The sequence below is a fragment of the Polyodon spathula genome, chromosome 25, assembly GCF_017654505.1.
Source record: "Polyodon spathula isolate WHYD16114869_AA chromosome 25, ASM1765450v1, whole genome shotgun sequence".
NCBI classification, from domain to species: Eukaryota; Metazoa; Chordata; class Actinopteri; order Acipenseriformes; family Polyodontidae; genus Polyodon; species Polyodon spathula.
In genome coordinates this window covers 23,705,344-23,718,091 of record NC_054558.1, presented here as the reverse complement: position 1 = coordinate 23,718,091, position 12,748 = coordinate 23,705,344, and the positions used below count along the sequence as shown (strand labels likewise).

General features: G+C 41.2%; 1 pseudogene; it reads right to left on the bottom strand.

Annotated features, from left to right (window-relative positions):
- Window positions 1–7,022: 7,022 nt before the first annotated feature.
- LOC121300047 lies at window positions 7,023–10,648 on the bottom strand (annotated as a pseudogene).
- Between the last annotated feature and the right edge of the window lie 2,100 nt (window positions 10,649–12,748).

Sequence of the window (12,748 nt, the reverse complement as noted above, 5' to 3'; positions counted from 1 at the left end):
AATGAGGAAATGCTTCAAGCTTAACAATGGTTAATGCATTCTCATGAAATCTACAATCTGTTTTAATAAACTTCAGTGTACCCACACTAAGCATTCTGAATGCCACTCTGCCAGTGACGTAGCAGCAAGGAATTTGAATAACTCTTCAGTTTGAATACGCATTTGTTTCCATCAGATAGTTACATTTACAAGAAAATGTCACCTTTCAGGTGTGGAAACAGCCCCAGGGTTAAAAGTGGAAACACTTGCCAGGGCACTGTATGAAAGAGCTGACCTGAACGCTTGCCTGGGCACTATGTGAGTGTGCTGACCTGAACACTTGTCTGGGCACTGTGTGAGAGTGCTGACCTGAACGCTTGCCTGGGCACTGTGTGAGAGAGCTGACCTGAATGCTTGCCTGGGCACTGTGTGAGTGTGCTGACCTGAACGATTGCCTGGGCACTATGTGAGTGTGCTGACCTGAACGCTTGCCTGGGCACTGTGTGGGAGTGCTGACCTGAACGCTTGCCTGGGCACTATATGAGATAGCTGACCTGAACGCTTGCCTGGGCACTATATGAGATAGCTGACCTGAACGCTTGCCTGGGCACTGTGTGAGAAAGCTGACCTAAACACTGATAACGATGTAAGTAACAGACAGGATATAAATAACCCAATTCAGGGATCTGTGTGCTGAAATCAGCAGGTGCCTTAGACATGTATCCACAGCATGTACAATATGTAAGATTGAAACAAGCAGCTCTTAACTAGTTCCCTTCAATTGCTAACCCAGTTTGTGTCAGTAATATAAAAACTGCATTCTCTAGGAGCAGCATTGTATGTGTAATGCATTCTTGTTAGAAATGTCTGTGCAAAATTCCCAGGATATTGCAATCAGAGCTCAGAATTAAGTTGGTTACTATTACTTTGACCAAATTTCATCTCTGCTGAATCAGAGATTACAATGACACTGTTACATGCCTGCAGTGACACTGTTACATGCGTCACAATGCACATTCAGTATAATCGTTTACTAAGATCGAGTTACTGTGTGCCACCAAAAGATCTATGAAGCCCATATTAGATACAGACAGTTAGGCGCCTCTCATGCAGTGCTATGGAACACGGAATTATAAAGTGTTCTTTTCATTTCACCCAAGTAAATAACATGGATCAGCTGCAGCTCCAGCCTCCTCTCAAGCAGAACAAGCCCTTCAGTGCAGAGTTTACCAGAGTCTAGGAGGTGTCGTTTAGAAAGCTCCAGTATATTTGAACATAGTATAATTGAAGCTCCATGCTTTCCCCGTACATGTCTACATCTGCATTCCGGCACTTCATCTAAAGAGCACAATAAAAACAAGTTGAAAATCAAAGTCAAAATGTCAAAACATCTTTGTTCAATTTGATTTGCCTTCCCAGGGGAGGAAAAAGAAAAAAAAAGCTGTCCCAAAGGAAGCTGTTAGCAAGCAAATAGAAGCTTTGCCTGTTCAAACACTGTGTCATAGGGGTGCTGTGACATATTTCCAGCCTGTACCGGAAAGCAGATGTTTTTCTCAAGTGAAACCTGTGCACAGACCACTGAACTGACTAAACCGCGCCAAAGAGCAAGCAGTCAGAGACTAGACTCCAATCACAGGAGCCAACAATCACCACCTGTATTCTGTAACTAAAAAAACAAAACAAACAGACAGTTAGATTTGATGCAGAATAATAATAATTCTTCTTCTTTCTTCTTCTTCTTCTTCTTCTTCTTCTTCTTCTTCTTCTTCTTCTTCTTCTTCTTTGTCGTCGTCGTCTAACTAACGTGAATTTGAGCTGCTACTCCCTCTGTTATCAGAGGTCACTTCTGTAAATGGATGAACGCAGCTCTGTTTTGGATACAGACTGTGCTAGTATTTTTGCAATTGAGGGTTTTTTTTTGTTGTTTTTTTTTGTCAGTTTGTTTTATTTGCCTTTTAAAAGATATTCTTTTACACTTGAGTTTTAGACTTGGGATAAAATCAAATACCAATATGTTTCTCTTTGTCTGATCCATTTAACTAAACAGCAAACCCACAGACACACATCAGACTGCTGCTGTATTCATAGTATTGCTTTTCAAGGGTGCTTGTGTCATGTTCCTACTGACTGACAACTGAAATACAGAAATACATTATCGGATACATAAAAGCATTTTTTCTTTTTGCACAAATGAATTGCATTGGCACTGATTTAGATGTTTCAATGCAAAATAGCAAGAAAGCACATTCCTAAACTATAGTAAACATAGTTATTCAGAGAATATTCTCACGGTTAGTAAAACAATCTCTCACACCCCTCTGCAAGCTCCCTCAAAATCTGATAACCAGAAAACCATTTACATTTACTAATCTGACTGCGCTTCTATTTAACTGCTATTCAAATTATTTGTGACTTTTACCATTATATTCTCTAAATGAATACTGATGCTCATGGGGATTTTTAATGAGGGGGGCTGGGGGCAGCTCAGTGTATTCAAATCAGCTCTTACTATCCACTGATTGCCTGTTGAGTTCTCATCAGTTCTGTGTGTTAAGGTGTGTGAGGGACAGGGAGTGAGTCCATGAGCTTGGTACCAGTGCTTCCCGCTTCAGCCCCTAATCACTGCACAACAGCACCAGCCCTGCGTGGGCTGGCAGTTATAATACAGAGGGTGATTAGTGGCTCCATTAACTCCTTGTTTACCCCAGCTGCATTTATTTACCTTTATCCATTTCTGGAAGTTGCAGCTTTGCTACTTGTTGCTGCAGAGTGTCCCTCTACATGTTTGATCCTGTTGGCATGTGTGGCTCCAGTATAATTCACATGATTCACAGCTTGGGAAGGGTTTTGCAGAGTGGTCGGCTACATGTTTGATCCTGTTAGCATGTGTGGCTCCAGTATAATTCACATGATTCACAGCTTGGGAAGGCATTTTAGTTGCATCAGTCTGTATTTTATGAGAATAACCTAGACATCTCTTTTCACAATGCCACATGTTCAGGAAGGGTAACCATGGTAACCGAGCAGAGTGTCCTGTAATTTATGCGCTGAGCTCACAGTTTGTGTTTATTCAAGATCACAACAGGAAACCAGAGGTTGTTGTGTCCTGATCGAAGAGTTTCATCATGTGGAACTTTCAGTACCTCTCCACACTGGGGTGGCATTCTTAACAAACATACAAGCAGTGTCTTATTGCTTTATTACAAACAGCAGCACCAGCATTCCTGAGAAGCAGACTGGAGCCAAACTGTTTAAAAAGGCTGGAAGTAAAAACAATCTCTATATTAAAAGCCTTTCTCCTGACTCACATCTCACTCATCAGTGACTGACGCAGACACTTTCCACAGCAACACACTCCAGAGAAGAAGCAGTGATAAAACAGAGAGCTTGACTCGTTACTGCTAGCAACTAGGACGGGGGGGAGGCTTCGCTATCATTCTTCTGTTACTGTGCTACGCAATGCCTGTATCAAACAAAAGCCCCTTGGTTGCCAGTGGTAACTTCATATAGGTTAGCTTTAAATTCCATTATCATTTCATAGTGTGTTTTAACTGTGAGGACAGCATCTGCGTCAGTCGATGCTGACCAGTGTGCGGGTGTGTGAGTCAGGAGAATGTTTTTTAATGGTTTTTATATGTCAGACTTTAATTTTCATTCTAATTTGGTTCCATTCTGCTTCCCAGGAATGGCCGGTGCTGCTCTTAAACAAAGAGGTTGTTTTATTTTTTTGTTCTTGTGTGAGTGTGTTTGTGGTTTTTCAGTCACACTGAAACTGGCAGGAAACTGAAAAAAACCCTATTTGTCTTTCCCCACTCAGCTTTTTAAAGTGCGTGAGGTTGTGATGTTGGGAGCTGTAAATATTTCGGTGTACCACAAGCTCTTTTAGATTCCTCTTGCTTTTAAAAATGGTTTTGAGTTGCTGAATAATATATACGTTAAGATCTGAACTTTCAAAAGTGTGCATTGAGATAGAGATAGTGACAAATAGAGCGTTAGTACCAACAGCATGTTGATAAAGGCATCGCAATTCAGATTGAATAGGTTCTAGAACGTTCTTTACATAGTAATAATCAATTTTATACAACTGATATACACCAATGCTTTTTCAAATAAAAAAAAAGAATGAATTGATTTGAATCACAGCAGATGCTATACTATTGAAGCTTGTATCTTTAATTAGAAATAAGAAAGACATCAGGCAGTAAGTTGGACTCCAGAAGGACAATAATCTTCACAAGATTGGCTCACATGATAAGCGGTACAGGCCTCGGGACTGGGGTCAGAGGTCAGACTCTTGTTTATTCTAATTGAGATGTCTGTGGGGGTTGTGAAGAGCCTCTGTTGCACAATTGTAGTAATAGGGTAATAGTTTATATGTGGAAATGTATGGCCCTTGAATATTTCACTTGAACTAATCAATGTTCAGGCAGGCCTTGATAGAGCCATTGATTGATTGCCTCACCCCTTCCTCACAAAGACCTGGACAGACACAGACCCTGCATGTGTATACATGTATCTGAACTGCTACAGGGAGGGGCTGGATTGCTTTTCACATGCATTGATCTGAACAAGCGCTTGCTTTTATAACCTGTTTTCTGAGGGAGTTCCTGAGGCATTTTCATTCCAGCGATGAATTTTGTTAAAATGAAACTATAAATTCAAATGTGTAGAAGTTTGCCATGTTCAATTCGCATGACCATTTAGCAGTTTACTAGTTCCCATGTTAATACATTGACCCTGTTATACCATACTCCTCTGTGCTCCACTGTGCTTGCCATTGCCTCACCTTATGTTTCAACAACACTGAACTACCATCATTGCAAAGCCTTTGAACTGAGTGCTGATAAATGACAAAGCAGGATGTTTCCCCAAGTAGCTGTGATTAGAGCGAGTGTAACACCCATGGAAAGAATAAGAGAGAACGCTGAAATATGAGAACAATAGTGTGCTGGAGGGGGGTGCTGTCGTGCTCTTGTCACAGAGTGCCTGATACGGTTGAACAGTATTAATGCTTCTATACCTGTCTTATGGAATGGTACAGCAGAGGTATTAACACTGCAGATTTACAGCAATCCTTCCAAGGCAGACTGCAGGCTTGTGTTACATCTTGACATCACTTTCTAATTTAATTTGAGCTGTCAGAGCTCACATTTCTTAAAATGAAGTGAAGTAACTGGAAACGCTATGGTAGAATGATATACCCCACTCAGTGTAGGCCTGGGTCTGGAGAGTAGTCCTGTAAGCGTGGCCTGCTTACTGTGCATGGAACTTCCCACCAAAACATCCGTCTCTTTTCAAGATTCCTTTTGTATCTCTTATGACTGAGTGTTTGAAGCTTTGGAGGAACGGTTTCAATGGTTTTAAATGGGTTACTCTCAGCCTGCCAATGCAACTCTATCGAACGAAGGTTCCTGCTGATAAACTGTGAACAACAATCGGGTATTGATTCCACACACCATGTTCCCTCAAAGGATGTCCCTTATTATGACGTGGTGTGAGGAAGTGTCAAGGTGATTAAAAATGAGGCAAAGCTTTTGCATTGACAACAGCGACTGCTTGTTCTACTGGAGAAACATGTACGTGAGAGAGTCTCAAAATATGGAAACTTGAAGATATAAAATATTGGTCTAATGTCCTGAAGAAATACTTACTTTCATTTCTCTTTTCTGAAAAAAACTTAAAAAAATGACCCACGTGAATGTGAGGAAATTCAGCGAAGCGTCTCCATGGGCTGCGTGCTGACAGCAAAGAGGAAGTGCTGACTAACACCGCCTTGTGGAAACTGAGAGGGGAGCAGAGGGGAAGAAGCAGGGCCTGGTTAACAATGCTTCACGTCACATGATAAGGAGTCGGCAAGAACAGAAAGTGGGAATTACCAGAGCAGGTTTCTGGCTCCAGTGAGGGAGTTATCTTGACGATAATGCTGGTTCTGGATAGGTATACTGTTAATCTCATTTTTGATCGGCAGTTTTTATGCATAGAATTTGAAGTAATACTGCAGTATGGTATTGTAATAAAAGCCACTATGTTCAACGGTGCTATAGGAAGAATACTGTTACAGTAGATTCTAGTGTTTGTTTAGTATTATCCAAATGAATGAATGTGGCCCTGTTATCACACTGAAGACAAGCACCAAGGACTGCCTTCCTCATCACCGGGAACAAAGAGATTAATTGGTTGAGAAAACTGTCAGCTGGGTAATGGAAGCTGGTGGAAGGCTGGGAATCTAGCACAAGGCACTGAGAGTGCTCTGCACATGTGTGATCATCATAAGACACTGTGCATTTCCAATACTTCCAAAAAAGTGAACTTGTGACCCATAACAAACTACAGATACAACAAAACAAAAGAGATATCCTAATGTTCCACTGACAATAGGGCTGCCTTGGGTGTGTCCATGCATGGGTTTGCTTTTGGGAGCAAACTGAAAATAGATCATGTCTGGCCTGCGGTGAGTGGGTCTGTTTCAGGGGGCAGACTGGAGCTTCTTGTTGTAAAAAGTTGTTTTAATGAATATCTGCATAACAGGTTAGTGTTCCAGAAGGGATTACAGCTTGACCACTTTCAAAAGTATGACTACCAAGTCAAAAGTGAGAAGTGGTCAAATGCCACTTTGTCAAAATGGTCCCAATTACCAAGACTAGTCAGGTGAAAACAACTGTCATACCAAGAACTACACTGGGTCCTGTTGCATTATACAGTATGGTCTCTTCATATATGTGTCAAAAGCTGCATGAGTCTTCAGCAAGCAGCAGCCCTCTATAAATGGGGAGAAAATTGGGCAGCAGTACCATTGCATTGTGGTACTCAAGCAGTTATTTTTAAATTGCATCTCCCAAACCTGCACAGGGCACTAATAATGGGGCTTACTACTCACTGGCAGCAACAGCAGGAAAGAAAGAACGCATCAAAAAACAGATGGTGCTGTACTGAGGCTGAACATGTTTAGATTTGTGTTGAAATGTTGCTGTAGCATATGACTTTAAATTGTCTTTTCCAGACTTAATCCTAGATGTATCCTATAACAAAGTCACAGGAGACAATTTTATTGCATTTTTTTTTTTTTTTTTTTTTTTTTTAAATTGCACAAGCAGCTTAAATATTATAGGAAGAAAGCATCCCCTGAAAACAATCATGAGAAATCAACAGCATTGACAGAGCAAAGTCATATGAAATAAAAACAGAGGACAGAGAAACCTGTATGCTTTATACATGCTAAAACTAAAGATTGACTTGACAGATCAGGTTATAGTGCTGGACAGCATAAGCAACTCAAGGGGAATTACACAAAACAAACCATAATAAATAGTTTTATCCAATACAGATGTGTCCACAGGACTTATAAAAATAGACGGGACACTTGCTCACCTAAAAAAAAAAGGATTTCATTTATCTTTCCTTTTGGACTAGTAACATTAGCATCGATACCAATTTCAAGCTTTGGGAAACATTCTTGCAACCTATACAGGAAGCTAGATTAACATCTGCTTCTTAAGGCCAAACAATGATCACCCCCACTTAAAGTGGGTTATTCTTGAATCAGAGAAATAATCCCTGTCTTATTTACAGTGCAATGGGGGTGGGATACCACCTGTATCTAACACCTTCACAAGTTATGAAGTTGCCGTCAACAAAAAGGCAAATCTCATTTTTGAAACGATAAGACTTTATAGAGGACTATTCAGTTTGGGTCAGTCGTCATTTCAAACACTGATTAACTGGGGAAAGAGTTCGTTGGCAAACGCATCCTCCCATGAGCCATCCGAGCACAGCGGAGAGGACATGTTACTGAAGGGGGAAGGGGACCTCTCGTAGCCAGAGTCGCTGTAAGCATCCAACATGTAGCCTGATTTGTCATGATTGCTTTGGGGAGCAGGAGGAGGTGCAGAGGACAAGAAGTCATCAACTCTCATGCCAGGGATCAGAGCCACATCACTGGGCTCCTCCTTCACACAGACTGACAAGACCTCCATCACTTCCTCCTCCACCTTCACTACTTTGACACTTTCTTCACCCTGCTCCGCACACACAACCTCCTCAGCCAGGGGTTTGGTATAGATGTGGTCAAAGTGGATCAGTTCATTAATGGCTTCCAGCTTAACTGGTGGGGTCCCCAGAGGCGGAGATGGGGAGGCAAATACTGAATCTCCTGCGCCCCCAACTTCTGACCGCTCCTTAGGCTCAGAGTTGTGATACTTGAGAAACACTTCTGGGTCAAGGATGTCCAGAAGGCTAAACAAGAGATCAGACTGAGGAAAGAGAGAGAGATGGGGCACATATAGTAACTTGTCAAGTGACTATCCTTTAAACACCAAAAGAATGATAAATTCAGAAAACATTTCAAAATACAGAATGTTCAGTAATCTAATAGAAAAGGCAGTTTACTATGCAAACAGTACACCAACACTGATTTATTGACCAAACCCCCACACACAAGGCTTTGTTCAGATATCTGCCATTCTGCCCTGCTCCAAGCTGCTAATTTACATAAGCTGCTCTCTACAATATTCTATGGAATTGCTGATGGTTGCAGCAGACTACAGACATTCGTGAAACCTCGAGACCCTGCATATACCTGTGTAGTTCTGCATGTGCAAGACAATGTATACAACAGTAGCACAGTGGGATAGTGTTCTGTAAGCAAGCAGTAAGAGTAAAGGCAGCTCACCTCAGGGCCTGAAGAGTCAGGAATGTAAGTACCCATGTGGACTTCTTCAGGTTTGATGATATCTGGGCCTGCACCTGCTGCGGAGGCACACGTAGCCCGAGTACTGCAGACTCAGAAGACCCGCTCACCAAACTGACATCACCCACACAGGACTGCACCCGCTGGAACTGCTCCAACTGAAGCTGCAGGGACAAGAACACACCGATCACTTCTACACATGAAAAAGGACCAAGGGCACTCTAAGCACAGACTGTGCTTATAGTACAACAATCAAATACATTTATATTGCCAATCTGTGCGAGGGAACATACTGGTGAACAGGGAAACAGAACCAATGGAGTACTTGAAACTTTACTTCCACAAACATGCCAATGTCGGTGAATACACAGCCTTTATCTAAACCCATCCAGCATCTCAGCCACTGAATTACTGAAAAAAAATCAGTGTGGTTACCTTGGTCTCTTTCTCTTCTACTCCAAGGGTATCCAAACCCAGTCTTTGACGCAGTTCCTCATTCTCTGCCTGAAGACCCTCTGCCTTCTCAAGTAGAAGTTGATTTTCAATGAGAAGTTTCTCATTCTAGAAGAGGGGTAGAATGCAACATTCGACATCAAGTATTGCACAGCAATATTTTCTTTCAGCGTAAAAGCATTGCTACAGTATTGTGCTGGAACAAATTACTCCATTTCAAATGTAAATTGCATCTACTTGATAGAACAGTCATGTGATCCTGGCCAATCTGCAAGACCTGCTCTATCAGGAGCTTCAGAACTGAATGGAGCATTAATAGCAAGATGCCCCCTCCCAAAGAAGCAGTGAGAACAAACTGCAGGGGTTGAGGCTGCCAACATTGGTATTGTGTAGTTAGAAAGCCAGGATTGCCAAGAGAAATACCATACAAGCTTACACTAAAGTGTGTATTCCTGCAAATAGAAGACTAACACTAATGCAAACTGCACGATGTGTGAGCAATGTCTAATTAAAACCGTTAGTTACCTTGTACAACTACACCATTTGTGCAAGATAGCTAGATACAGATAGATATGAAAGACACCCTCCTTACCTCAACCTCCAGCTCTATAACTTGCTGTTCCAATTCGCCCATTTTTGCTTTCTTTCTGTCTCTAGCAGTCTGTGCTGCTACTCTGTTTTTTAATTTCCTATGGAATGAAACAGAATGGCACGGATCAGCGATGGATGCACAGGGAGAGCTGCAAGGTTTCCGCGAAAGGGTTTATTAACATGCCGGCCAGTGAGCCACTAGGAGTTCACAAAATTGCGTAACCACACAGCCATCTTGCCACGCAGGCAGGCAGACCAGGATGTGAATTCTGGAGTTTATGAAAACGCAACTGTGTGGCTGCCAATCAGGGAATGCTATTCCTACCGGTATAGAGGCTTTACACACATGTAAAAACAAACGCATTAAAAAAAAAAAAAGGAAAAAGGAGTACTTTAACGACTCCTGGAATACGAAGAACCGGAAATTAAACTCACAATGCAGTATGTGTGATAATATTGTTACCGGTAGCTATTACAAAAATACATTCTTAATGTTAACTATTTCTAAATCTATTTTTGTATTCATGAAATGCATGACCATTTTCTGAAGAGATGTCCACCACAGTGTAAAAAGAGATAAGTAGATTCCACCCGGCCTTACCTTCTAAGTGATTTCTCTTCCGGGCTCAAGTGTGTGAGCCTCTGTCGTTTGCGAAGAGGCTGCCCTGATCCATTTGAATCTGAATCCGATGAAACCTGAGAGGCCGGCGGCAGCACTACAGAGATGGACCGGTTAAACCCACCCGGTGCTCCAGCTGCTGTGCCAGCCTGTTTCCCGGAGATCAAAAGCACGTTATGGGCTAAACCTGCCCCAGTACCTACGACAACCATTCTGTATGCCTGTTTGGGGGAAATTATGAGAGATTATAATTTAATAGACCGCTCTCTAAAAACCACCCAGCGTCCCTCCTTTCGTCAATTTCTATCTGTTCTGCTGAATTCCTGTTGCGTTCAATTTCTACTATCGTGTTCCAAAGCGATTGGCCAATGAGAGCTCTGACATCGAGGGGATCTCAGCTCCTATTGGTCACGGAGCTGATGTAATTTACGTCAGAAATGGGATCAGACGGTGTTTTCCTGAAAGACTGGGCGTGTTTGTTTAGAATCATGGGGAGGATGGTCTGTCCGGTTAAACACAGGGTGGGGGCCCAATCCGGTAGCAAAAGAACTTTCTAGTTTAATTTATTTTCTTTTGAAAGCAGCCAAGGAGAAAAATGCAATATAGAAATATGTGCATGTAAATCGCCGTTGTTAAAACATCCCTGTGTATATTATTTAAAAGACAAACAGGTACCTGTAGGCTACACTTCAGTACATTACATTTTCACAGGTTCCGTACAGGCACCGTCTGGAATACCACTGTTATCTACTGCTTCATATTTCAAATCGAATTGTCAGGTTATGTCGCTTTGTAATTCGTGTCGAAGCAGTCAGACAAAAAAATCTCAATTTTACTTTTTTAAACTACGCCAGTAATAATGTCTCTGTTTATAGCATATATGAAAAACCCTTTAGTATAATGACTTACTTTGGATGTTTAGAAACGGCTAATGTTATATTTTGGATAAGCGGGGCTTTGAAAAACAATGTCATCTTGAGTCAACAGCGTTATTTTCCATTGATATTGCAGGGAGTTTTTAGTTTCTGTGCGGTGGTCGGCCACTTCTGGATTCTTAAAGCTTTCGGGTATACAGCTGCTTCTCTTTGCAGTTTCAGGGCTATTTTTAAAGCTTCACGGTCCCTTCTTTTGCTTAAAAATAACTTCACATGAAATCTTTGAGTTGCAGTTTCATGTTCTTTACATATCAGTGTCGGTAAGTTCAGATTCTGAATGTGCACGGAATTGTACAGCAACTTGGTATAATGCAGTTAAATTCATCTCAATGCTTTTAAGACACACGGTACAATGTAGTGTTCGTTATCAATGCATGTTTTAAAACATGTATTATGGGATGCCTATGTCTGTGTACCATAGTACTGATGAAAGGTAAACCGCATTGTATATAAAATACTTCAAACTCGTAATTAAAACGACTCGAACAGCGTCTTGTCTCACTGTTGGGTGTTTAATCTACTCTGATGAAACTTCATGAAACCTGTCAGTTCATGCTTACCACGAGCTTATCTGGACAGCAGGCAGGGTTTCATCATCTCCTCATTAACTGCCAGTGCTAGTATCAGATAATGTGCTGTACCTCAATGAAGTGGTAAACTCTGCAGGACTGTACTGGTGCTCAGTCTCCCTGCATTACAGCACAACCGAGTTATTGCACTGACTTGTAACTTGTACAACAGAAAGCATTAGAGTCCATTATATATATATTATATATATATATATATATATATATATATATATATATATATATATATATATATATATATATATATATATATATATTTTTTATTTTATTTTTTTAAAGCAGGACCTAAATAAACACGGTATATGATTCACTAAAGGATATGCATGTATATGAGAATGTAGTGGTCTAGTAAAGTCATTTGCTATAAAAAGTCTGATGCCTGTTATTTTATGTTTTTCTGACCTAGTGTTTAGAGTTGAGGTATGAGAGACGCAAATGATACATTTCATCAGCTATAACAATGTTTTAATGGTAATGTTGCAGTTTACCCTGCGGAACATAAGCAATATTTTACACATACTTGGACATGCTTTAACTCGCGCATTAATATCCAAGACAGCAGCCATTCCTGTTCCATTTACTGCATGACACAGTGATGCAAGACCAGGCCAGTTAAACTGTAGAATAGAAAATACTTGTGTCTGGATTTGATGAAAGTTAACATTCAAAGAGATCCGTTCCCAGATTCCTTCACTCATTTGCAGGCTTCATCTTTCTCAGCGGCTGGTTGTGAGAGCTGATTTGTTATTCATGCCCACAGTGAATAAAACCTTTTGATGGACACGATTTAGCAGTTCCACCCACTCTCGGACGGAGCCTGTGTCCTGGTCTTCTGCGTTACTGTGGTACTTTACATTTAAGCAGATCCGCCCATATAGTAAATATTGACAAGCCTGGC